At 36.9% G+C, this 25,105-nt stretch overlaps 1 protein-coding gene across 1 annotated transcript in view; it reads right to left on the bottom strand.

Moving 5' to 3' along the window:
* LOC145292716 (nose resistant to fluoxetine protein 6-like) overlaps positions 1-25,105 on the bottom strand; it is a 90,710-nt gene that overhangs the window by 53,782 nt on the left and 11,823 nt on the right. The window lies entirely within an intron of this gene.

Genomic DNA, 25,105 nt, shown 5'->3' with positions numbered 1-25,105 from the left:
GTATCGAGACACAGGAATGGGTATGTTTGATCTGGCATAATGATGATTCATTAACATTGTGAGGTCTGCCTGGCCCACAAAGTATGGAAATAAAAAATTAAAAAAAAAAACGTTTACAAGTGTTTTTGATTTAGATGTACATAATAATACTTTGATAAGTATTTTTTAACTTAAATAGGGATGGTATAATAAAATTATGGGGTGTTCGTTCGCGCCTGACCTCCATATAATGGAAATATGTCAGAAAGTTTAACAAGGTTTTTTAATATAGATCCACAGAATATTGTGATAAGTGTTTCAGTGTGAATAGGTATGGTATAATAAATTATGGGGGTTGTCTATTTTATTTTTACTTTCATCATATTTTGCTTTGGTTTTGATACCCCCAAATTCAAAGCTATCTCTTTACAACATATCCTTTTCATAACCTATCATACTTTCATAAATCAGAGTTCATTTTCTGTAGGCTGTTTTTGAACCCAGTTAACGACGGGTACTTTTGCTAGTTGTATATATATATATTAAAACAAGCTATCTAGATGGTAATTATATATGGACACAAAATAGTACTCCAGCTAACACAGCTAGAAAAATACAAGATTGCTGCAAATTCAACTTTTTCAATTTTTGGGAACCATGTTCATGGCTACTTTGCAGCCAAGATCTAAACCAGTGACGTTCAAAATGGTTCATGTGGACCATCTGTGGTCCACAGAAGAATTTTGGTGGGCGCACAACTTGATTTTGTTATAAAAAAATTTTATATCTTTAATTTAAAACATTTTAAGTCCAATAAAATGTCTTATCTCTCTCTCTCTCTCTCTCTCTCTCTCTATATATATATATATATATATATATATATATATATATATATATATATATATATATATATATATATATATATTGAAGAATTTTCATTATTTATTAATGTTTTATTTTATATTTTTTTAATTTTAAAATTTAATTGTGCAATTTTAATTTTAGAAAATGGCAGCATAAAAAGGCACTCCTGCAAAAAAAAAAAAAAAATTAAAAAAAAAAAAATAAAAATAAAAGTGAGACAGTATAGTGATGACTTCTTTTTATTAGGATTTGTTAATCAAGTTGATGGCATTAAACCAGTTTGTATTGAATATGGTCTTGTTATGAGTAATGATTCCATGAAGAAAGCAAAGTTAGATTCACCAGAAAACAGAGCATCCATTATCTATTGGTAGAGGAAAAAATATTTTCAGTTAAAATTGAAAGCTCAACCTGTAAAATTAGTTGACTTCTTCATGAAAGTGCATGCTTCTCAGGTTAAAACGTTAAAACCTGATATTACTGTGTCAGAAATGATTGCTAAAACAGGTGCACCGCAAGGATACAGAGAAAAACTGATTAAACCTGCTATGCTAGGTTGTGTTGAAGGTATTATTAGACAAAAAAGGTGCAGCAGTGCTTGAAAAAATACCTTTGTCAACAGTAACGCGAAAGCAAGATGAAATAGCCAAATATATTCAAAATGAATCACAGTAGAACCTCGGGATACGGTGGCCCTAGGATACTTTTTTTTTCAGGTTACGGTGTGGAATACGATGTTTTTCCGAGCCCTGGTTGCGGTATTTGCCATGCCTTACAGTGTTATTTATAATGTTATTTGATTATATACATGTGTATCATAGACTATACTGTATTTTGTTGCTAATTTTTAATGCCGTATCCCGGTGTTCTACTGTGATAGAAATTCTTCAAAACAATCAACTTTCCATACAAATTGATGAAACAACAATTCATAATCAAGAGCTGTAGCTTTCATATGTCAGATTTGTATATCAGAATGACATCAGAGAAGAAATGTTATTTTTTATAAGTTTGCCAGAGAGAACAAGTGGTGGAGATATCTTTTCAGAAGTAAACAATTATTTGAATAATAACAATATTCCATTAACTAATTTGATTCAAATCAGCACAGATGGTGCTGCATCCATGACAGGGAGGATTAAAGGCTTTGTAACACAGATGTACACTGCATTATTCACAGACAACACTTGGCAGCAAAAAATCTGGGTGATGATATAAAGGAAGTTGTTGATGCAGCTATATCAGGAATAAATTTCATAAAAACAAATTTCTTGAATCACAGATTATTTGAAAAATTTTGTGAAGATGAACAATTGAAAATATTGCTACTTCATACAGAAGTTAGGTGGCTCTCCAAAGGTAACAGTCTTGATAGATTTGTTAGTATGTGGCAAGCTGTACTGACTTCTTAAAATTCAATGTTGAATCTGCTGACTCTACTCAAAAACAAAAGACAAAAGCTCAGAAAATTTTAGGTAATCTGAAATAAGAATAAGAATGCAATTAAATTAAAAATATTTTATCTCAGTGACATTTTTAATTTTGTAAATGAACTAAATTTACAAGGAAGAAAATCTGACCTTGTCACCTGCCCACAAAAGATTAAAGATTTTATAAATAAGTTAAAATACTGGGAAATAGAACTTGACAAGCAAGCTCCATCATTGTTTAAAAATTTAAATAGCATCAACTCAAGTCCGGAACGCATCATAGAATATGCTGAACATCTGGAAAGTCTAAAGAAAGAAATGCATTAATAGAGTTGGCATTATGGTGCTGGCTAATATTATTGTTATATGTATGTAGTGAATGACTACAAAATACGACCAGGTTTAGATCACAGATCTCATCAGGATGTTAAGTTCTCCATTTTGGTGTTAATAGTATATAATCTAAAACTCCCAAGATCGCCATGGGCATGGAATACGAGGGTAAATCAAAAAGTTTTAAGACAAGTGATATAAATTCAATCTAAATGAAAATAGAGCAACAAAACAAGGTTTAATTGCACTACTTTTTTTTTTTTTTTTTTTTTTTTTTTTACAAAGGCATCACCACATTATCAAGGCCCAGAGGCCACTCAAGGATAAGGGTTAAAGAGTGTACAGTAGAAATTGGTCAATATAGTAATCATTAGTAATGAAAATTTGGTAAATTTAATAACTTATATGGAACGGCTCATCAAGAACTTATTTACTTTAGACTTGAACACAACCATATTGTAGTCAGCCGGAAAGCAGGAAAACGGAAGACAATTCCACAGGCGTGCAGTTCTAAGAAAGAAGCTTTGTTCATGGAATCTACGTTTAGGTTTAGGCACAGATAAAGAGTGGGGGAAATTATTGATAGTGTTTACAGCTAGACGAGTGTTTCTTGTGAAAGTTTGGCGAGGGGGGACCATAGAATGAAGCTCAGTTGAACACTTTCCATGAAAATAACGATACATCAGAGACAAACTCGCAACATCTCTTCTGTGAGATAGAGGTTGCAAGGAGAAAAGGACATCTCCTACGAGGCTACGAAGTCTATTTTGAACTCTATCAAGGCAGGACAAGTCCTTTCTAGCAGCTCCTGCCCAGATGTGGCAACAGTATTCCATCCTTGGACGTACCTGGCTCTTATATAGGTAGAGAATAGCATCAGCAGTGAGATATCTACTGGATCGATAGAAAGATCCCACCATTTTTTCAGCGGCCTTGGCAACAGATTTGATATACGTGTTCCATTTAAGATCAGGAGTAATGGTCAAGCCCAGAAGCTTGTCAAAACTTGAGGCCTCCTGAAGACGAGAGCCATTCATTTCAATTGATGACAAATGTGAATTAGAATGTTGATGATGTAAAGAGAGAAGCTTGGTTTTAGATGCATTAAAAGTAACCAGCCACTCCTTTCCCCATTGTACTACGTGCTCAAGATCAGAGGAGAGAGAATTGGAGAGAACTTGGTCGTTTACTGTCTTAGATGTGGTACCATAAATGGTAGTGTCGTCAGCATAAATGTCTACAAATGATGTAAGGATATGATTTGGAAGATCATTAATGTAGATCAGGAAAAGAGTTGGACCCAGGATGGATCCCTGAGGGACACCGGCATTAATACTGTGAGCTTCTGATTTTTGCCCCTCAACTACTACTCTTATGAACCTATCAGAAAGAAATGATTTAATAATTGAGAAGACTTTTCCAGCTATACCATAGCTAGCGATCTTATGAAGTAAACCTTTATGCCATACCCTATCAAAGGCTTTAGATATGTCAAGAGCAATTGCCCTAGAAAGATTGCCACCGTCGAGAGATTTGCTAATCCTATGCGATATAACTGTAAGGACATCTGCTGTAGATCTAGCAGAACGGAAACCATATTGAGTGTCACTAAGAAGGTTATTTTTGTTGAGATGTTTGATTACTTCTGTATTTAACACAGATTCTAGCAACTTACTCATGACGCAGAGGAGACTTATTGGCCTGTACTGAGAGGGGGATGAGCGATCACCTGAATTCTTAAATACAGGGCATACTGATGAGATTTTCCAGGGAGATGGGAAACTATTCTCCTTAAGACAACGTTTAAACAGTTTTGTAAGTATGGGCGCTAATTCAAGTTGAAGTTTTTTGAGTACTATAATTGGAATACCATCAGGGCCAGTTGCTTTACTCGAATCAAGGTTTTTGATTAGCTTCGCAACATCACGTACAGATATACGTATATCACATAGCGTGTTTTCTGATACAGGAGGAAATATTGGAGGTTGGCGGTCTTGGTCGCAAAGGGTAGAATTAGCTGCAAAGTTCTTGACAAAGAGTTTGGCTTTGTCTGATGCTGACGAGATTACCTCAGGTCCATTGATAATAGTTGGGATGGAGCACACGCTTCTATTCAGGATTCTGTTTGCTATTTGCCAAAACTGGTGGGAACCAAGCCTCTGCTCAGCTACTTTGGACTTAACAGATTGAGCATACAACACTCTTGCGTTCCTTATTACTTTCTTACAATGGTTGCTGGCAGTCCTGAAAACGGCTTTAGTTTCCATACATCTATTACGTTTGAAGCAGTGGAAAAAGTGATTTCTGTGCGCAATGGCAGCAGCACATTCTGGAGAGAACCATGGCTGGCTGTTAGGTTTTTGCTGAAACTTTTTAGAGGGTATGAAATGGTCAATACCTACAATTAACCATTCAGTTAGGTCTAATACTATAGAGGACACATCCTTTTTAAACATGGAATGCAGAGGTAGATCAGATATAAATGTACGGAAGCTATCCCAGTCAGCCTTAGTGTATCGATATACTGTACGATGAAGAGGTACGTCTGGGGACTTATTACATTTCATTTTTATCTTAATTGATACAACAGAGTGGTCGGAAGATCCAAGAGGCGACAGAACAGAAACTGAACATAGTTCAGGGCAAGTTGTGAGAAAAAGGTCTAGTAGGCTCGCATACTGGCCGTCATTATCGGGCACACGGGTAGGTTCCTGAACAATCTGAGTGAGGTCATAGGCAATGGAGAAATCATGACAGAACCTCCCCTCATCATCGGTCTTGTTTGACTGGGTCAACCATTCGACGTTGTGAACATTGAAGTCTCCACATACGTGAATGTTAGCTGAAGGATAAGTAGAAAGGACTTGGTCAATTTTCTCAGATATGCTTTGAAAGATAGTAACTCCGCTGTTGTGGGGGCGATAGAGAGTAAATATAAATGCAGTAGTGTGAGCTAAAGCAACCCGGAAGCACATATAGGGTAAGTTAGGATCTTCCCTGGAGATGTCCCTCCCACATGGAAAGCTATCTTAAATATAGGCACATATTCCATGCCCATGGCGATCTTGGGGGTCAGATTTAGAAGTTAAGTTAGAGTATCCTGAAATTGCAAACTCATCTAGGGAAATACCCTGCCCAATGCCAGTTTCACTTAAAAATAAAAGGTCTGGTTTAGTCTCCTGTAATTGGGTTTCAACCTCTGGAAGGTTAGAACGAAGACCCCTGATGTTGGAGAAGGAGACATGGTAGTAGGGGTCTACGTTGGAAGTTGGAGAACCGGGTTTAATCGTGTATTTTTTCTTGAAACTTGTCATGATGAAATTTTGGAATTTGTGGACTAGGTCGACAGATTTACTTAGAGCAGGACAGAGAGGGGAAATTAAGAGAGAAAAAGAAACGAAGAATTTTTTTTTTTTTTATTTGTAGCTAATGATAAGGTAAAGCCGTAACAATTACCCACTAGTATGGCATCGAGAGGCCCCACCAGAAGCTACTGCATGGTCCAGAATCCATTCACCAAATGGCAATACAGCAGCCCCAGTACTTTGCACCTGCTGATAGGACAGCCTCCTTAGTGGTTAATCCAAGGTTCGGGTCCCTGACTATCAGGCGGATAACGTCAGCCCAGACAAAACGTTTACCTCCAGCACCCTTACTAGTGACATGGCTACAAGGATAGACATAGAAACAGAAAATTTCCGCCATCTCAGCCAACTGTTCGCAAAAATACTGCCAACCTAGAAAACAGCTTTTTCTTCTCCCTTTGTCCGAAAAATCACTCATTTAAAAAAATGAGGACTGAGGGACAAATAAGAAGAAGCAAGAGTAACAGGAGCTGCCGATAACGCATCCACAATGCGTTTTCTACTCTCCATTTAAAAAAAAAAAAAAAAAAAAAACTCTTAAGTATTGTACTTAATAAAAGTCCAACGGACGTGTTTAAGGGAAAGTATGGTGATAGATTCCCCTTACACGAACTAAAAATGAGTATAATTCGTAATTTTTGCTATCAACTCGGTAGATAAATAAACATATGTACGAGGAAAAAAAAAAAAAAAAAAAAAAAAAAAGCTAGCATTTAATAAAACAGAAATACACAAATTAAATACTGAAATAAAATGGAGTTGTTAATATTTTAAATCTAAAATAAAAAGCATGATTGAAATCACTTATCTCAACAAAAACAATTCCGTCTCCAAATTGCAAGCTGTATTGAAAGAAATTCAGTTAGTAGCTTTCAAAACATTTTTTTTTAAATCAGCCGTTAAAAGAAAATCGTGATTTTATTCTGAACTTAAGCTAGTAACGTTTTAAGAAGCTTATGATATAAAAGAAAAGGCTGATGGGGGGGGGGGGGTTCTTCCGAAAGTAAGTTGGTGCCGTTATAAGTAATTTCGAGATAAGATGGAAGCCGGTATTGGACTAGAAAAAAGCTAGCATTTAATAAAACAGAAATACACAAATTAAATACTGAAATAAAATGGAGTTGTTAATATTTTAAATCTAAAATAAAAAGCATGATTGAAATCACTTATCTCAACAAAAACAATTCCGTCTCCAAATTGCAACAACAAATTTGACAAGTTACAGTATTCTAAATATTTTATTCTTTTTTTTCAGATAATATTTTATAATATTAACTTTTTGACAGTCCAAAATGAGCCAATTTGAAGTTCGTGCAAACATTAAATTTCTAACAAAACTGGAATGGAAACCGACAGAAATCATTAAAGCTCTACAAAATGTTTATGGAGACTCGTCACCTTCTAGAGCTGTTGTTTATCGTTGGTTTAGACGATTCAAGGATGCTAGGAATGATCTCCAAGATGACCAAAGAGAAGGTTGGCTTTCAACATGAAAAAATGCTCAAAACATCGAGCTTGTCAGAAATCTTGTTGAAGAAGATCGGAGAATCACAGTGAATGAGATTGCTAAGGAGCTTGGCATTTCATTTGGGTCAACCTTTTCAATTCTGAAAGAAGATCTTGGTCTGAGTAAGCTTTCTGCTCGTTGAGTGCCTAAAGCGTTGCAGCAGAATCAGTTGAATCTGAGATCAGATCTTTCATTGGCCCTTCTGACTAGAATTGAAGCAAATGAGGCAAACTTTTTTGAACGGGTCATAAGCGGTGATGAAACATGGATTTACCTGTACGATCCTGAAAGCAAAGTTCAGTCTAAACAATGGTTACCAAGAGGATCAGCAGGCTCTATCAAGTTCAAAGCAGAAAGGTCAGCTCAAAAAATAATGGCAACTGTTTTTTGGGATAAAGATTGAATCGTTTTATTAGATTTTCTTGAAGGACAGAAAACTGTCACCGCAAGCTATTACAAAGGAGTTTTCAGAAAGCTGAAGACTTCATTGGCTAAGAAACGACGAGGAAAGCTCCATCGTTAAATTCTGTTCCATCATGACAACGCTCCAGCACACACGGCCAAGACGGTAAGAACAATTTTACGCGAGTTTCGCTGGGAAATCCTTTCATACCTTCCCTATAGTCCTGATTTAGCGCCTAGTGATTTCTTCCTATTTCCAAAACTGAAGGAACATTTGAAAGGAATAAGATTTCAATCCATAAATGAAGCAAAGAAAGAGGTTGTGACCTGGTTCACTAGACAAGTTCCAGAATTTTATGAAGAAGGAATTTATCGATCGAAACATCGCTTACAGAAGTGTATTGAGTTAGGCGGATCGTATGTAGAAAAATAAAGTTTTAAACTTCCATAAATAAAGTTTTTCTTCAATTTGTCTCAGAACTTTTTGATTTACCCTCGTATGTGCCTACATTAAGGATGGCTTCTCGTGTGGCAGGGATATCTCTAGAGAAGATCCTAATTTACCCTATATGTGCTTCAGGGTTGCACTTGCTAACACAACTGCATTTATATTTGCCCTCTATAGGCCCCACAACAGCGGAGTTACTATGTTTAAGAGCATATCTGAGAAAATAGACCACATACTGTCTTCACATCCCTCGGCTAACATCCACATCTGTGGTGACTTCAACGTCCATAACGTGGAATAGCTGACCCATTCAAATAAGACAGATGATGAGGGGTGGTTTTGTCATGATTTTGCCATTGCTTATGACCTCACTCAGATTGTTCGCGAACCCACCCGTGTGCCCGATACACCCGGTCAATATGCAAGCCTCTTAGACCTTTTTCTCTCAACTTCCCCTGAGCTATGTTCATGTTCCGTTCATTCTCCTCTAGGATCCTCCGACCACTCCGTCATATCAGTTAAGATAAAAACGAAATGTAAGAAGCCCCCAGAGATACCCCTCCACCGTACTGTATACCGATACTCTATGGCTGACTGGGATAGCTTCCGTACATTCATATCTGATTTACCTCTGCACTCCATGTTTAAAAAAGAAGTGTCCTCTATAGTATCAGATCTGACCGAATGGTTAATTGTAGGGATAGACCAATTCATACCATCTAAAAAATTCCAACAAAAACCTAACAGCCAGCCATGGTTCTCCCCAGAATGTGCTGCTGCTATCGCGCACAGAAATCACTTTTTCCATAGCTACCAAGATAATAGATGCACTGAGACTAAAGCTGCTTTCAGGTCTGCCAGCAACCACTGTAAAAGAGTAATAAAAAATGCAAGAGAGCTATATGCCCAGTCTGTTAAATCCAAGGTAGCTGATCAGCGGCTTAGATCCCACCAGTTTTGGCAAATAACAAATAGGATCCTGAATAGAAGTGTGCGTTCTATCCCAACCATTATCAATGGACCAGAGGTCATCTCGTCAGCGTCAGACAAGGCAAAACTATTTGCAAAGAACTTTGCAGCTAATTCTACCCTATGTGACGAAGGCCATCAACTCCCCATATTTCCTCCTATAACACAGAACAAGCTAGGTAACATACAAATATCCGTGCATGAGGTCGCCAAGCTAATAAAGAACCTAGATTCCACTAAAGCAACTGGCCCTGACGGCATCCCAATTATAGTGTTAAAAAGCTTCAACCAGAACTTGCTCCCATACTTACGAAATTATTTAAGCGCTGCCTTAAGGAGAAGTGCTTTCCGATTCCCTGGAAGACCTCATCAGTATGCCCTGTATTTAAGAATTCAGGTGATAAGTCATCTCCCTCTCAGTACAGACCTATAAGTCTCCTGTGTGTTATGAGTAAGTTGCTGGAATCCATATTAAATAGAGAAATAGTCAACCACCTCAGCAGGAATAACCTTCTTAGTGACACACAATATGGTTTCCGCTCTGCAAGATCTACCGCAGATGTGCTGACGGGTATATCCCACAGGATTAGTGAATCTCTTGACAAAGGCTTCCTTTCTAGGGCAATTGCTCTTGACATATCAAAGGCCTTCGACAAGGTATGGCATAAGGGTCTACTTCACAAGATTTCCAGCTACGGTATAACTGAAAATGTTTTCTCAATCATTAAATCATTTCTCTCCAATAGGCTCATAAGAGTAGTGGTAGATGGATAAAAATCGGAAGCCTACAATATAAATGCTGGAGTTCCTCAGGGGTCAATCCTAGGCCCAACTCTCTTCCTGATCTACATCAATGACCTCCCTAAACACATACTTAAATCATTCGTTGACATCTATGCTGACGACACGACCATCTACGGCAACACATCAAAGGCTGTAAATGACAAAGTTCTCTCTGATTCTCTCTCCTCTGATCCCGAGCGAGCGCGTGGTTCAGTGGAGGAAGATGTGATGGTTACCTTTAATGCATCCAAAACCAAACTCCTATCCTTACATCATCAACGCTCTGATCCCCAGCTGGCATCAATTGTGATGGATGGCTCTCGTCTGGGTGAGGTCCCATGTTTTGACAAGCTTCTGGGTTTGACCTTTACTCCTGATCTGAAATGGAACACGTACATCGTCTGTTGCCAAGGTCGCTGGAAAGATGGTGGGATCCTTCTACCACTCCAGAAGATATCTCACTACTGATGCAATTCTCTATCTATATAAAAGCCAAGTACGCCCAAGGATGGAATACGGTTGCCATATCTGGGCAGGAGCTGCTAAAAACAGCCTATCCTGCCTTGACAGAGTACAAAATAGACTTCGCGGCTTAGTGGGGGATGCCCTTTTCTCTACCCTGCAACCTCTCTCCCACAAAAGAGACGTTGCGAGCCTATCCTTGTTTTATCGTTATTTCCATGGCAGGTGCTCGTCTGAACTCCAATCTCTGGTCCGCCCTCGCCAATTTTTCACGAAAAACACCCGTCTAGCTGAATCCACTGTGAAAAATTTCCCCCACTCTATATCTGTGCCTAAATCAAAACGCGGATTCCATGAACAAAGCTTCTTTCTTAGAACTGCACGCCTGTGGAACTCTGTTCCGTCTGCTTGCTTCCCTCCGGACTACAACTTGGATGTCTTCAAGTCTAATGTTAACAAATTCCTAATGAACCGCCCCCTTAATTAAACACTTCATCAAATCTCCACACTAACGTAATGTACTTGCAATAACCCTTATCCCTGAGTGGCTTCCGGGCCTTGATAAGTGGTGATCACTGTGTAAAAAAAAACAAAAAAACTCTAGCCCTGTGTTATGACTTTTATTCTTTTTTAAAAATATATTTATTTATCCACTTTGTAAATCCTTCTTAAATGTTCAGCAAAGTTTTAACAAGTATATATGAGCAGTACAACGTTAGAACGAAAACACTAAAATCATTTAACACATTTGTGTTTGAAATACAAAGATACACACACACAAAAAAAGGCGAAGATACACAAAACATGACTCAAGATTACAATTAAGGCACATGATCGCATCTAGCTGGACTAAAATTGATATCGCTGGAATTTAATCAGGTGCAAAACCACTGTGAGTGTCGAAAGTGTTAAAGGTTATGTGTTCGATTATTCTCCCAGTTATCAGGTACAATAATAATAACACCGCCAGAATAGAAAATTACACCTAGTCTTAATGGAAATTTGTTTTCCGTCTGCCTGAAGTCGAAATTGTGCTATTAATTCTATACCGGAAACCGAAACTATGATGTTATATATTAAATGTCCAATTCAGTTTAATAAACATTAATGTACTATTGAATGAAGATCAACAAATCTTTCACGCCTCCAATACGTCTATTGACATCGAATTCGGCGAAATAGTCCATTTTTCAATTAAATCGATTGATTTCCCACTCTAGTCAGAGACCCACTGCGGTGCACCGGGAGGAATCTTCACACGTCCCCCACAGTAACTTACTCCATAATACATTGTATTCTACATTGCATTGTAAATAACCTACTGTTGATTTTATAAAATTATTTTATATAATTTCAATTATGCAAATTAAATTGTGCTTTAAATAGAAAATTCATTTTGAATTTATCCCTGTCTTATTAAAGTACCTACTGTTGATTTTATACGACGGACCCATCTGCTTGTACGGTGATAAAACTTCTCAAATGTACTTGTGATGTGAGGCTGTATAAGGATGTTAACTTTGGTTGGACTGTTCTGTCTTTAATTGGATTTATTTGATTATTGATTTTTATTCTTATTGGACATGATATTTTCAGTGCATCAAATCCAGGAAAAATGCAGAGATCAACGTAGACCTCTCTATATCGCATTTGTGGACCTCACGAAAACTTTTGACATGGTCAGTAGAGATGGTCTGTTTGTCATCCTACAAAAGTTGGCCTGTCCACCAACTCTTCTTAGTTTGATAAGATCGCTCCATGACAACATGACAGCTGCAGTCTTCTTCGAGGGTGACATGTCTGATAACTTCCCTGTGTGCAGTGGAGTCAAGCAAGGTTGTATGTTGGTTCCCACACTGTTTGGCAGCTTCTTCTCAGTTCTTCTGCAACACGCTTTTGGAAATCATGAGGACGAAGACAGTGTCTTCCTTCATACTTGCTCTGATGGAGAACTTTTTAACTTGGCTCGCCTATGCGCCAAAACCAAGATTCGAAAAGTCCTAATACTTGAGCTGCTGTTTGCAGACGATGCTGCATTAGTCTTGCACTCTGCAAGTGGACTCCAGCGGCTGCTTGACAAATTGAGAGCTGCTTGTGCGGAGTTCGCACTGGTAATCAGTGTGAAGAAGACAGTTGTGATGCACCAGGGTGACACATCACCAATCACCATAAATGGCCATGAACTAAAGATTGTCAAGAACTTTGCGTATCTTGGAGCTACAAATGTGCATAGGTAGAGCAATGTCTACTTTCAACCGACTACGTGAAAGAGCATGGTTCAATAAATACCTCACTTCTCACACAAAATGCCGCATCTATGAATGCTGTGTTCTGAGTACCCTACTGTATGGAGTAGAGACTTGGACCATGTATGCTCGTCACGAGAAAAGACTGAACGTCTACCATCTCCAATGCTTACGACATATCATGGGCATCAATTGGTGGGATAGAATCACCAATGAACAGGTGCTAAGACATGCCGGCAGCCGCTCCTTGTTCCAGACACTCAAGATCCGACGATCGAGTTGGCTTGGACACCTGTGCAGAATGCCTGATGGCCGTCTCCTTAAGGATATCCTCTACAGCGAACTGGCAAATGAACCAAGAAGCCGTGGTCGCCCGGTGCTGCGCTTTAAAGACGTGGCCAAATGGGATCTGATCGCTCTTGGCATTGATGTGAATGTATGGGAGGAGCTAGCCGAAGATGGACCAGCATGGAGGCGTACCTTGAGTAAGGGTGGCGAAGGACTTGAGAACCTTTGGTTCGAGAGGCTGGCACAGAGAAGACAAAATTAGTGACTACGTTTACTGTTGCTTGCATTAATCTTTTGTAGATTGCTTGCCATTATTATTATTATTATTATTGTTATTATTATTATTTTATTATTATTATTATTATTGGAGACATTTCAATAAAAGCTAATATTTAAGAACACTTTCAGACACATATAGTACATTTGTGTGAATTTTTTAAAAAACCGTTTCAGAGTCTATAAGGAACGAACTTACACACACACACATAAACACACAGACAAAGTAAATTTTATATATATATATGCCTCCTCATCGTCTCAATCTCAAAGTTGGATCTTTTATATTATTTTGTTTTTATTCTATAAAATTTAGGATTTTATCTTCCTGGTACATACAAAAGTTGTTAAGAAATAATTGCTTTTATTAGTTATTCTGTAGGTAAAAAAACAACACAATTCTCTCGAATATATATATATATATATATATATATATATATATAATTATCAAAGTAACTGGAATGCTGAGACTGATACTACACTCAGAAATTCATGTTGAAGTAATGGTTGCGTAATCTCTAACAGTGTTAATTTCGAAAAGCTGCTGAAACAGTTTATGATTTAAACAGTACTTTATTTCAAGTATATTTTTAATAGTGGAGTGGGGGATATGAAGTCAGTCCCGAAAATGGCTGAAACTGTTTACAATTTAAACATTACTTTATTTCATGTATATTTTTAATAGTGGGGTGGGGGAATATGAAATCAGTCCCAGAAATAGTTGATTATAATTTTGATAATATATCAAAGTTATTATTTTTGTAAGGTTAGACAATAATGTGGGTTAAAATTATGAAAAATTATAGTCGAAATTAGTAACATATCCAAGAATTATGAAAAATGATGAAATGTGAGTTAATTGATTGGTGTGTTTGTAATGAAATCACCAGCCCAGACAATATATCAAAGTTATTATTTTTGTAAGGGGGGGGGGATACAATTTTAACAAAAAGGCTAGAATGATATGACGGTGTCTTCATTCATGCTGAACGCCCATAGAATGTCCAGCAGCAATATATTACATATGAAAGATGCCGCTGTGGAATTTCCACAGGTCCTGCTAGTCTATATATTAATACAATAGCGTGTGTGTTCTTTTGTGTGTCACGCTTTCTGGCAAATTTGATTGGTTGAGATTTTATTCTGGAATATACATTTAATTTCGCAATATATATTTACGAACGCTCTAGGTTCTATTCGATTAGCATGTTCTCACAGATATATTTGTTTTTAGTTCTATAAAATTTAGGGTTTATCTTACAAAAGTTGTTAAGAAATAATTGATTTTAAGTCATTCCGTAATAAAAAAAACTATAACACACATCTCTCGGCCAGTGGGGACAAAAAATTGAGCAGTTATTTGTTTTGTAATTGTTTATTTTTCTTTACATTTGTTTATTGAGGGAGAGAGAGAGAGAGACGCTGATGTCTTCGTTCATGAAAATATTATTGCTACTACTAATTGCTATAACATGTAAACAAAAGCCCAGATGCATATGTTATGAAAGCTCGAAGTTAGCAACACGTTATTAGCGAAACGAAACTGGTCTTGTGCATAAAGTATTTTAATAAAAACATTAAATCTAATATATATATGTCTTCTTCTATAATATAAAGCTGAACGTTTGTGTGTGTGTCTGGTCACAAATAGGCTCCTATATGGTTGACTATTATAGAAAACTGATCACATATAATGATAGATGTATCGAGACACAGGAATGGGTATGTTTGATCTGGCATAATGATGATTCATTAAAATTGTGGGGTCTGCATACGCGCCTGGTCCACAAAGTATGGAAATAAAAAATTAAAAAATTAAAATAAAAACGTTTACAAGTGTTTTTGATATAGATATACATAATAATACTTTGATAAGTATGTTTTAACTTAAATAGGGATGGTATAATAAAATTGTGGGGTCTGTGTTCGCGTTTGGCCTCCATAGAATGGAAATAGGCACAAACTTTAATAACGACTTTTCATATCTATCTGTGTAATTATGTTTCAGTTTGAAGAAATATGGTATAATAAAATTATGGGGTGTTCGTTCGCGCCTGACCTCCATAGAATGGAAATATGTCACAAAGTTTAACAAGGTTTTTTAATATAGATCCACAAAATATTGTGATAAGTGTTTCAGTGTGAACAGGTATGATATAATAAATTATGGGGTTTATCTATTTTATTTTTACTTTAATCATATTTTGCTTTGGTTTTGATACCCCCAAATTCGAAGCTATCTCTTTACAACAATTCCTTTTCATAACCTATCATACTTTCATAAATCAGAGTCCATTTTCTGTAGGTTGTTTTTGAACGCAGTCAACGAGGGGTACTTTAGCTAGTATATATATATATATATATATATATATATATATATATATATATATATATATATATATATATATATATATATATTAAATGGCAGTTCCTTTTTCTCAATAAATTATTTTTATTACAACATTGTTTTAACTAAAATAGTTTCATGAAAAAACTGTTTTGGTACATAAGATATTTTAGGTACTCATGCAGAGAGTCATCCAGACGTAACTCAGACTCTGCCCGGCTTTCTCCGGAACATGATGTCAGCAGCTGGAGTAAGCCGAGTGTCGCCGAGGAAATTAAGCTAAGCGTCGCCGATGAAAGCAGAACATAAAAGAAAACTTACCTTAAATTTTAAGTTTTATTAACTGTAAAGAAAAATGCTATAACAATATTTTTTCTTTTTTTTTTTGCTATATATATATATTTTAAAATAGATAATGTTAAAGATTTTTTTGTTCGAGAAAAGGGTTAGAGGTAAGTCAAATAAATACTTTCAAGGAAATTTTTTGTAATTTTTTTTTTTAAGAAAAATTTAAAACAATTTTTTTATTTTTGTTTTTTTGTGTGTTATTTATTTTTATTTATTTTTTTTTTCAAGGAAAAACCTGAGAACTAGAAAAGTTGAAACAAAACTGAGTGGGATAGTTTGTTTTTTTCGTAAAAAGTTACCAGTCCAGATGATGTAAAGGTTCGGCATTTGGTAGCCTGACACCTTCAGGCATAGTTATCACTTACCTTTCCTCTTATCATAAGATTGCACCTGTGTCCACGTGGTGCCCAAGTTTTCGTCCGTGCCAGTAAATTTTTTCTTGACAAAATTGAGGACTCCGGCTGATGTTTTCAGTTGCTCACTTAAAGCTGTAAAATTCATGTTTTTTTGTTTTCTGACGTGAAAGTACGAAATGGTGTGCTTTTTTTTTGCTTTTTTTTTTTTTTTTTACTAATTTGTTTTCTTTTCTTCCTCTTCCAAATTGTCGTCTGCTGCTTTGAATTTTCAACTCGCACGAATGTGCATTGCGTTGAAAACCATCATGCTACATTGTCATTGGCTCAGCTTTATGTTACGTGAGACAGCTTAATTTCCTCGGTGACGCTCTGCTTACTCCGGCTGTTGACGTCATATTCCAAGGAAAGCCGGGCGTGTGCATGTGCTGAGTTACGTCTGGATCACTCTCTGCATGAGTACCATATTTTAATCTATATATTAATACGATAGCGTGTGTGTTATTTTCTGTATCACATTTATTTTTTTCTTCCGAGTGTCTGTCGTTTAATTGTTATGCCTTTCCATTTCTTGTAATAAATAATTTTACCAAGAATTCTTCATCAGTTTTGGTTTCGGTTTCGATTATAGCTGATGCACCCAAGCCATATGAATATATTTTTAAAATCACAGGTTTATAATATATAAGAATGGATCGAAAATTGACTCTTATAGTAATATATACGAAATCTGCATAAATTAAAATATCATATTTAAGCATATTTTATGACCAGGCTATGTCGGGTGTACTTTTGCAATTTTAACAAAAGAACTACAATAATATCAGGGTGTCTCCATTTACGCTGAACATCCACAAAAATGCCAACATCAATATATTACATATGAAAGAGTCCACTGTGGAATTTCCACAGGTTCTGCTAGTTATTATTATTATTATTATTATTATTATTATTACTAGTATTTCAGCCCGGCATTGCCCGGGTGTTTGGAGGTGTGTATTGAGCAAAAAAGAAAAAAAAGTGATAGTAGGAAAGCAGGCTCGAATCCGTACCGTGAAGGAGGAAAAGAACAGGAAAAAACATGACGTCTTTGCTGTTACGACCACCGCCAAACCGGAAGTGATGTAGGTTTAAATTAATTCCACACTGAACCCTGCCAACCACTCCCTCCCTGACTTTCCTTTGCGGACAGATGCCACACTAGATGATCTGAAAATCACCCCTTCTCAGGTGCATGCTATCATAAGAAATCTTGACACTGCAAAAGCATGTGGACCTGATCTCATCCCAGCTGTGCTATTAAAAAGTGCTTCGCTGAAGTAGCTCTATTTCTCTCCAAACTTTACAACAAATGCCTTAATGAATCTTGCTTTCCTGCCTGCTGGAAAACTACTTCTGTAGTACCAGTTTTCAAGAATTCTGGCGAAAGAACTGACCCTGTTAATTATCACCCCATTAGCCTCCTTCCACTTTTTGCCAAAATATTTGAGACAATAATTAACCAAGCTCTAGTTCATCACCTTACAGATGCTAAACTTCTGACTAACCAACAATATGGATTTAGACAAGTCCGTTCAACAGCAGACATCCTAACTATAATTTCAGAACGTATATACCATTCACTGGACAATGGACAAGGGGGGGGTAGAGCGGTAGCTCTAGATATATCTAAGGCTTTTGATAGGGTATGGCATGAAGGTCTTCTCAGGAAAATCAGATCATATGGTATCACTGAAAGAATACATGACATAATTAAATCCTTCTTAGATAAGAGAAAAATCCAGGTTGTCCTTGACGGTCGTACATCTAAACAATACAATATAAATGCGGGAGTGCCTCAGGGGTCTATCCTGGGACCTCTGTTATTCCTAATATTCATAAATGACCACCCTGACAAAAGTGCCTGTGAGATGGGTAGATATGCTGATGACACCATACTCTATAACAGACACGACAGGAAAACAAATGAACACATATCTTAAGAAATGGCAGAAGCACTAGAGGATGACCTCCGATCTGTAGTGGAATGGAGACATAAATGGATGGTCACATTCAATGCTGCCAAGACTAAACTCGTTTCCTTCAATAATTACAAGAAACCTTCTCTACCACCAATAGCAATGGCCAATGACTCTTTATCTGAAACTACATCCTTTAAACTCTTCAGCCTGACACTCTCAGGAAACATGAGTTGGAACAATTACATCAAAAGTATCGCCAGGACCGCTGTAAAGAAGGTAGGTTCTCTCTACCATGCTAGAAAGATACTAACACCCAAAAGTATCCTATACCGCTATAAGGCCACCATTCGCTCATGTATGGAGTATTGTTGTCATATTTTTGCTGGTGCATCTACCACTAGTCTTTCGCTCCTAGACAAGGTTCAAAAGAGAGTCGCCAATCTGATAGGTCCTGGACTGTTATCTAAACTTCAGCCCCTGTCCCATCGACGAAATGTTGTATCCCTCTGCCTTTTCTACAAGTATTTTAATGGTGAATGCTCTGACGAACTGCAAGCACTTGTGCCCCCTCGACGTAAATCACCCGATAAACCCGACAAGCAGCTAAATCCCACCCATTCACAGTAGAAATCCCTAGATGTAAGAGAGCCTTCTACTCTAATAGTTTCTTCCCCAGGACAGCTAGACTTTGGAGTTCCCTGCCGGCTCCCTGCTTCCCCAATTGTACTGACATGCAGAAATTGAAGTGCAATGTGAACCGTCATCTTGCTGCCCAACTCCCTACACAGTATCTCTGATACCTATGTCCCTGATAGTAGCCCCCTACAACAAAGTGGCAATGTGCCTTGTTTGAGGTGAAAATGTAATAAAAAATTAAAAAAAAAAAAAAAGTCGAAAAGAGGGGATGACTTTCGAAAATATCGGCGAAAAAAGTGACCCCTCCCTGTAGAAAAGTGCCCAGTTAAAGGTGAAGAAATTAATGTTTTTAGCCAATTTTTCGGTATTTATCGTCTGAAGGGTCGAGCTTCTGTGAAAATCCACCGCCTCTGTCAAAAATTTTAGGCAGACATGCAAACATACATTCATAGATTTATATATTGGTAGCTCAAATTTTCGACCCAAACCGATTAAAAAACTTGCTCTATCTCTGAATACCCTTTATGTAAAATTTCAAATGTTTACACCAGAAATTGTCTGAGTAATTTGGTAGAGACCGCAGAGGTCAAATTTTTTAAAACTTTGATCCCTATTATGACTCCTTAACATTTATTGTTTTAGGCTCAAATAAAGTTATTAAGTTAAATCCATGTCCAAGGAACCTATATCTAAAATTTCAAGTGTTTATACCCAAAATTGGCAAAGGAGTTTGGTAGAGTTCTCACAGGTCAAATCGTTGAACTTTGACCTCTTAACAGCCAAATTTCTGTCCGAAAACGGATTACAAAGATTTTCCCAAATCTCAGTACTCTGTATATCAAATTTCGAGTCTGTAGATGGAAAATTGACAGAGTTATTGCGTAGGAAAATGTACACAGACACTCAGACACTCAGACACTCAGACACACAGACAGACACGTTCACTTTTATAGATATATAGATCATTATTATTATTATTATTAGTATTAGTATTATTATTATTATTAGTAGTAGTAGTAGTATTTATTTATTTATTTATTTAAGTAATTGTTGTGGGGGAATCACCCTCCAAATAGATTGTTCTATCCGTTATATAAACCATAGACCTTTTGATCCCAGGTGTGGATTAAACACCAGAGCGACCTCGCCTGCTTGGTGGCGTTTACTAATCTTTTCAGTTGTAACCTTTTTACGTTGTTGTTCCAGTAATACATTGTTTAAACTCTATTCCATTGTTCTGTTTTCTTTGTGGCTTATTGCAAGCCATAACAGTAATCAATTTCACAACGGTAGTTTTACGTTACTTGTAGTTCATGGGTAAAACTGGGTCTCTCAGATGTTATCATAGTTTTAACATAATTTTAATAACTGTTATCAAATCATTATCGCCAGAACGAAACTGACAACAAAATAAGAAAACAATAGTTATGAGAATACCACACCTACCTCCTCTCCCATCTGAACATTGCATATTACTGTGAGTAATGTGCGTTTGAGTAGGTATCATTGGTAAGGCTTGATATGATTCCATTTGCAAGGGTAACGATGGATCTGATTGGTTAGATTAACCAAGTTACAGAGAATGGATTTGAAGTAAGATTGAGTTACAGTTTAAAAGTTAGTAACGATATATATAATAACTAGTGTTTCACTGGAAAATTGGTTAACTTAGGAATTTTTCTTCTCCTGTCCTTAAACACCGTATTACTAATTTTATTTTTATGGTTTAATTCCAATAATAAGCAATTTTCAAGTAAAAATGAAGTAGGAACATTTTCAGATATTTTATTTCAATAAACAACATGTAGGTCATGTAAGTGTTTGATTCGACTCTAAAACAACTGATATATCATAACTCATATAAAAATCTTCTTTACAACAAGAAATAAATAAATAAATGTAATCAGCCTGATAGATTCAAATCACTGTTTTGGTTAAAAGCCAAACATATTAACTGTTGAGCCACAAAGCGACTTATGAAAAAAGTGGCAGGTAAAGAGTAGACGAATGGAATAACTATGATTTACAATAACTATGATTTATTTTCGTAAATTATTTCTGATGTCTCTGAAGACAGTGAGAGTAAATGGAAGTAAGAGGGGAAAAGCTCACCCCCCCCTTCCTCTATTTATGGTTAATCAAAAATAAAATATCGATCAAGATTAAATAATAAAATCGATGAAATCGATAGAAAATAACATTTTTTGCTTTTAAGAACATGAACCAATGTTTGGCATAAACTGCAGACTAAACAGTTTTGAATATGAAGTCTTTGTTAGGAAACATACTAAGAACAATGAACTAGGTAAAATATGGCTCTGATTATATATATATATATATATATATATATATATATATATATATCCGGCGTTGTCCAAGAATATTTACTTTCATTTTGTACCCCTCCCTCATTTTTAAACTCTTTTTGCTATGATGCCATTTATGACGTACATTTTGAACAAACAAACAGACAGAAATACGGCTTTATTATATATATATATATATATATATATATATATATATATATATATATATATATATACGAGGGTCGGGCAATAAGTAATGACCCTGACCCACTTCCAGTTGTCTGAACTAGCTGAAATTTTGCATGTGCAATGATTTATATATTTACGGGTTATGTGGCAAATTACAGCTCTGAACTAATTGTGGTTTCTGTTTTACAGGTGTTTGAACTGAGTCAGGTGTGAAATGGAGCCTGTTGAATGTCGAGCAGTGATCCGGTTTTTGTATTTGAAAGGACGCACACCACAGGAGACTTTTGATGAAATGAAAGAAACTTATGGTGATAATGCCCCATCATATCACCTTGTAAAACGCTGGCATTGTGAATTCAAACATGGCCGGAAGTCTGTGGAAACAGATCCCAGACCTGGTTGCCTCCCCCTTGATGAGGCAAGTTGAGGCTGCCATTTTGTAAGATCAGCTCATTACTATTCGCCAAATAGTCCAAGATGTCAAGATTAGTACAGGGTCTGTGGAAACTATCATCCATGACCATTTGCATATGCATAAGGTGTCTGCCAGATGGATTCCCAGGTTGCTCACACCATTCCAGAAGTGAGAATGCATCAAGTGCTCGAGGATGAATTTGGAGATGTGCCAAGAAGATGAGTCAAAGTTTTTCAAAAGACTGATTACACAGGATGAAACCTGAGTCCATCACTATGATCCAGAGACCAAAGCCCAGTCAATGCAGTGGAAGCACTTGGACTAACGACCTCCAAAGAAGGCAAGGGTGCAGCCCTCTGCTGGCAAGGTCATGCTCACAGTCTTCTGGGACCAGGACGGTGTAGTGATGACAGATTTCCTGGCAAAGGGTACCACAATTACAGGAGCCTATTATGCTTCACTTTTGAGGAGATTAAGGGAAGCTATCAAAATCAAGAGGCGGTGCAAGATCAGCAAAGGTACCATCCTCCTGCAGAACAGCACACCGGTCCACAACTCGCATGTCACCAGATCAGAAGCACGGGCGTGTAGTTATGAAATCCTTCCCCATCCTCCCTACTCTCCTGACCTTGCACCCTCTGACTTTCACCTCTTCCCAGCCATGAAGTTGTTTTTGAAAGGAAAGCATTTCCTAGATGATGCAGCCTCGATTTCTGAAGTCACGTCGTGGTTGGAGGATCAACTTGGGGTGTTCTACAAAAACGGTCTCCAGAGCTGCATCAAACGATAGGAGAAATGCATAACTCTGGGTGGTTCCTATGTAGAGAAAGACTAATAACTGTGCCAAGTTTCGTTGCTCTACTCCTATGGGAAGTGGGTCAGGGGCATTATTTATTGCACACCCCTCGTATATATATATATAAGGGGTAAGATCATGTTAGGTATAAGCCTTTAGAATACTCACGTAAGCAAAACCAACTCTTAGCTAAGGTAAAATGTACATCCATTTAGTTAACTAAAATATGTTTTACGTTATTAAAATTGTCATCTTTCTTCGGGTATGTATTAGCGCACCTGAAGAGAAATGGGAGTGGGATGTCTGGAGAACGTCGTTGACTTTGGTTCACTTGAAGGAGAAGCAAGCAAAAATCATGCTCCCGTCGAAGGTTATATAACGTTGATCACGATTGATGCTGGTGCACAGTTATTGTACATACTTTTGTCGATACTCTTGCTCAAATATATGCTAAATGATCGACTTCAAATCTAGTTCATAACATGTAATTTGAAACCTTTGCTGAACAATTTTTTTAAAAATTCAATAACCTATTTTAACTTTAGTTAGTTGGCTGGTTGTATGGGTTTACGATATGGGAACCGTCGTTCGGTCATTTTATGCTGAATCTGTACATATTTGTATGATTGCTTTTAGATTAATTTGTTTTATAGGCATATATTTTGTAGCCTACCAAGGTTAGAAGAATGCTCTGAGCGGCACCTCCCCAAATGTGACAACAGTACTCCATCTTAGGAAATATATGACTTATGAGGATCGTCCCAAAAGTAAAGCCTCCTATTTTTTTCACTCAAAAAGTTGAAGAGCTACGAAGATGGGAGTGGGAACATTAAAAACGAGAGACCTTTTGTGCTCCATAATTCATTTTTCTACATAATCGTTACCATTCTTGATGCACTATTGCCAGCGATAAACAATGGTTTTGCATGCACGTCCAGAGCGTGCTTTGTCATATGAGGGTTGTTCTAAAAGTAAAGTTTCCTATTTTTTTAACTCAAAAGGTTGAGGAGCTACAAAGACAGAAATGATACCATTAAAACAAGCGACGTTTTGTGCTCAAAAATTCATTTTTATACATAGTCACCACCATTCGCAATGCACTTTTGCACGAATTCGATGGCACATCTCTGCTTCTAACGGACGTCCATGACAGGGATTGCTTTCTTAGAACCTCACACCGTCAATATCTGCAACAGAGAGATGAAACTTTTAGGTCATGAATGCATAAGTTCAATCATTATAACAATGCAATTTGCAATTCCCTCTGATTCATTTGGGCGAAATAAAAATAGGAGGCATTACTTTGAGATGCCCCTCGTATATAAGTAGACAATTGCATCAGGAGTCGGTTACTTTTTTAACAATAGAACGGTCCAAACTTAGCAATAGATCAATCCCCACCCTTTCACACATTAGATTTCAAAGTCGGTTTTGTAATCTGTTAAAGCAGGGAAGAATGCTCTGAGCAGCACCTCTGCATATGTGGCAGTAGTAGTCCATTTCAGGAAGTATCCGACCATTGTACGTGTAGAGGATTGTATCAGGAGTTAGATACTTTCTGTAACGGTGACGGTAAATGGTTACAACATTTTCGAGCATTGTACTTTTGTACCATTACACACACGTTTACACACTAGACCCACATGTTGCAGACTCAGTCACAAAGGAGAGAAAGAATAGGAAAGAGAAAAGTACTTCAACTCCTGTTTTTTTTTGTAACAACGACATTTATCTTCCTTATTCTCCTGCCATGCATGACTTCTCATTACGACTGTGACATCACTCTAAAGTGCTCTCGAACATGATCTTAAATGTGCTGAACATGCTCTTTTTATAGTCTATTTCTTTGCACTCGGCTCGGCATTTTCATACGTACGTTCACGTTCTGTTACACATTCTGGCCTGTAACATTCCTTGATATTTCAGACTGAACCAACACACATAGAAGTATCGGCCAATAGATGTGAATGCTACCTACCAGTTATAGGTTCAATTCTCAATAGGGAATCTTCAGAAACCATAAGTGATACAACTTGCTGAGACATTAGGCAGGTAATGAGAGCACAAACAAAAATGTTAACTTGATAAAAAAAGAATGTTAGAACAGAAACAAAATGACGTAACAAATTAGCTTAAAATCCACGTATCAGTTAGTCAAGAGTTTGAAGTCAGAGAAAGCAAACTCAGTCAGTAGTCAGAGGGAGAAAGTAATGGCTCCGAGTAGGGAAAATGTCGTTAGCAAAAATCTAGAACTAGCGTTGCAGCTTTTGAATGGGGGGGAAACATCTGAACTAAAGCTGCTGTAAATACCACCAAGGCTTTGGGTCATACAAATCTTTGGAGCTTTTTGAAAGATTTGTCAAATCAATTCAGGTATGTTTTCCCTAGATACTGTTATTTGT

Source organism: Euprymna scolopes, chromosome 2, assembly GCF_053919585.1.
Source record: "Euprymna scolopes isolate OS-2025 chromosome 2, ASM5391958v1, whole genome shotgun sequence".
Taxonomy (NCBI): domain Eukaryota; kingdom Metazoa; phylum Mollusca; class Cephalopoda; order Sepiida; family Sepiolidae; genus Euprymna; species Euprymna scolopes.
This window is presented reverse-complemented; position numbering and strand designations above follow the sequence as displayed.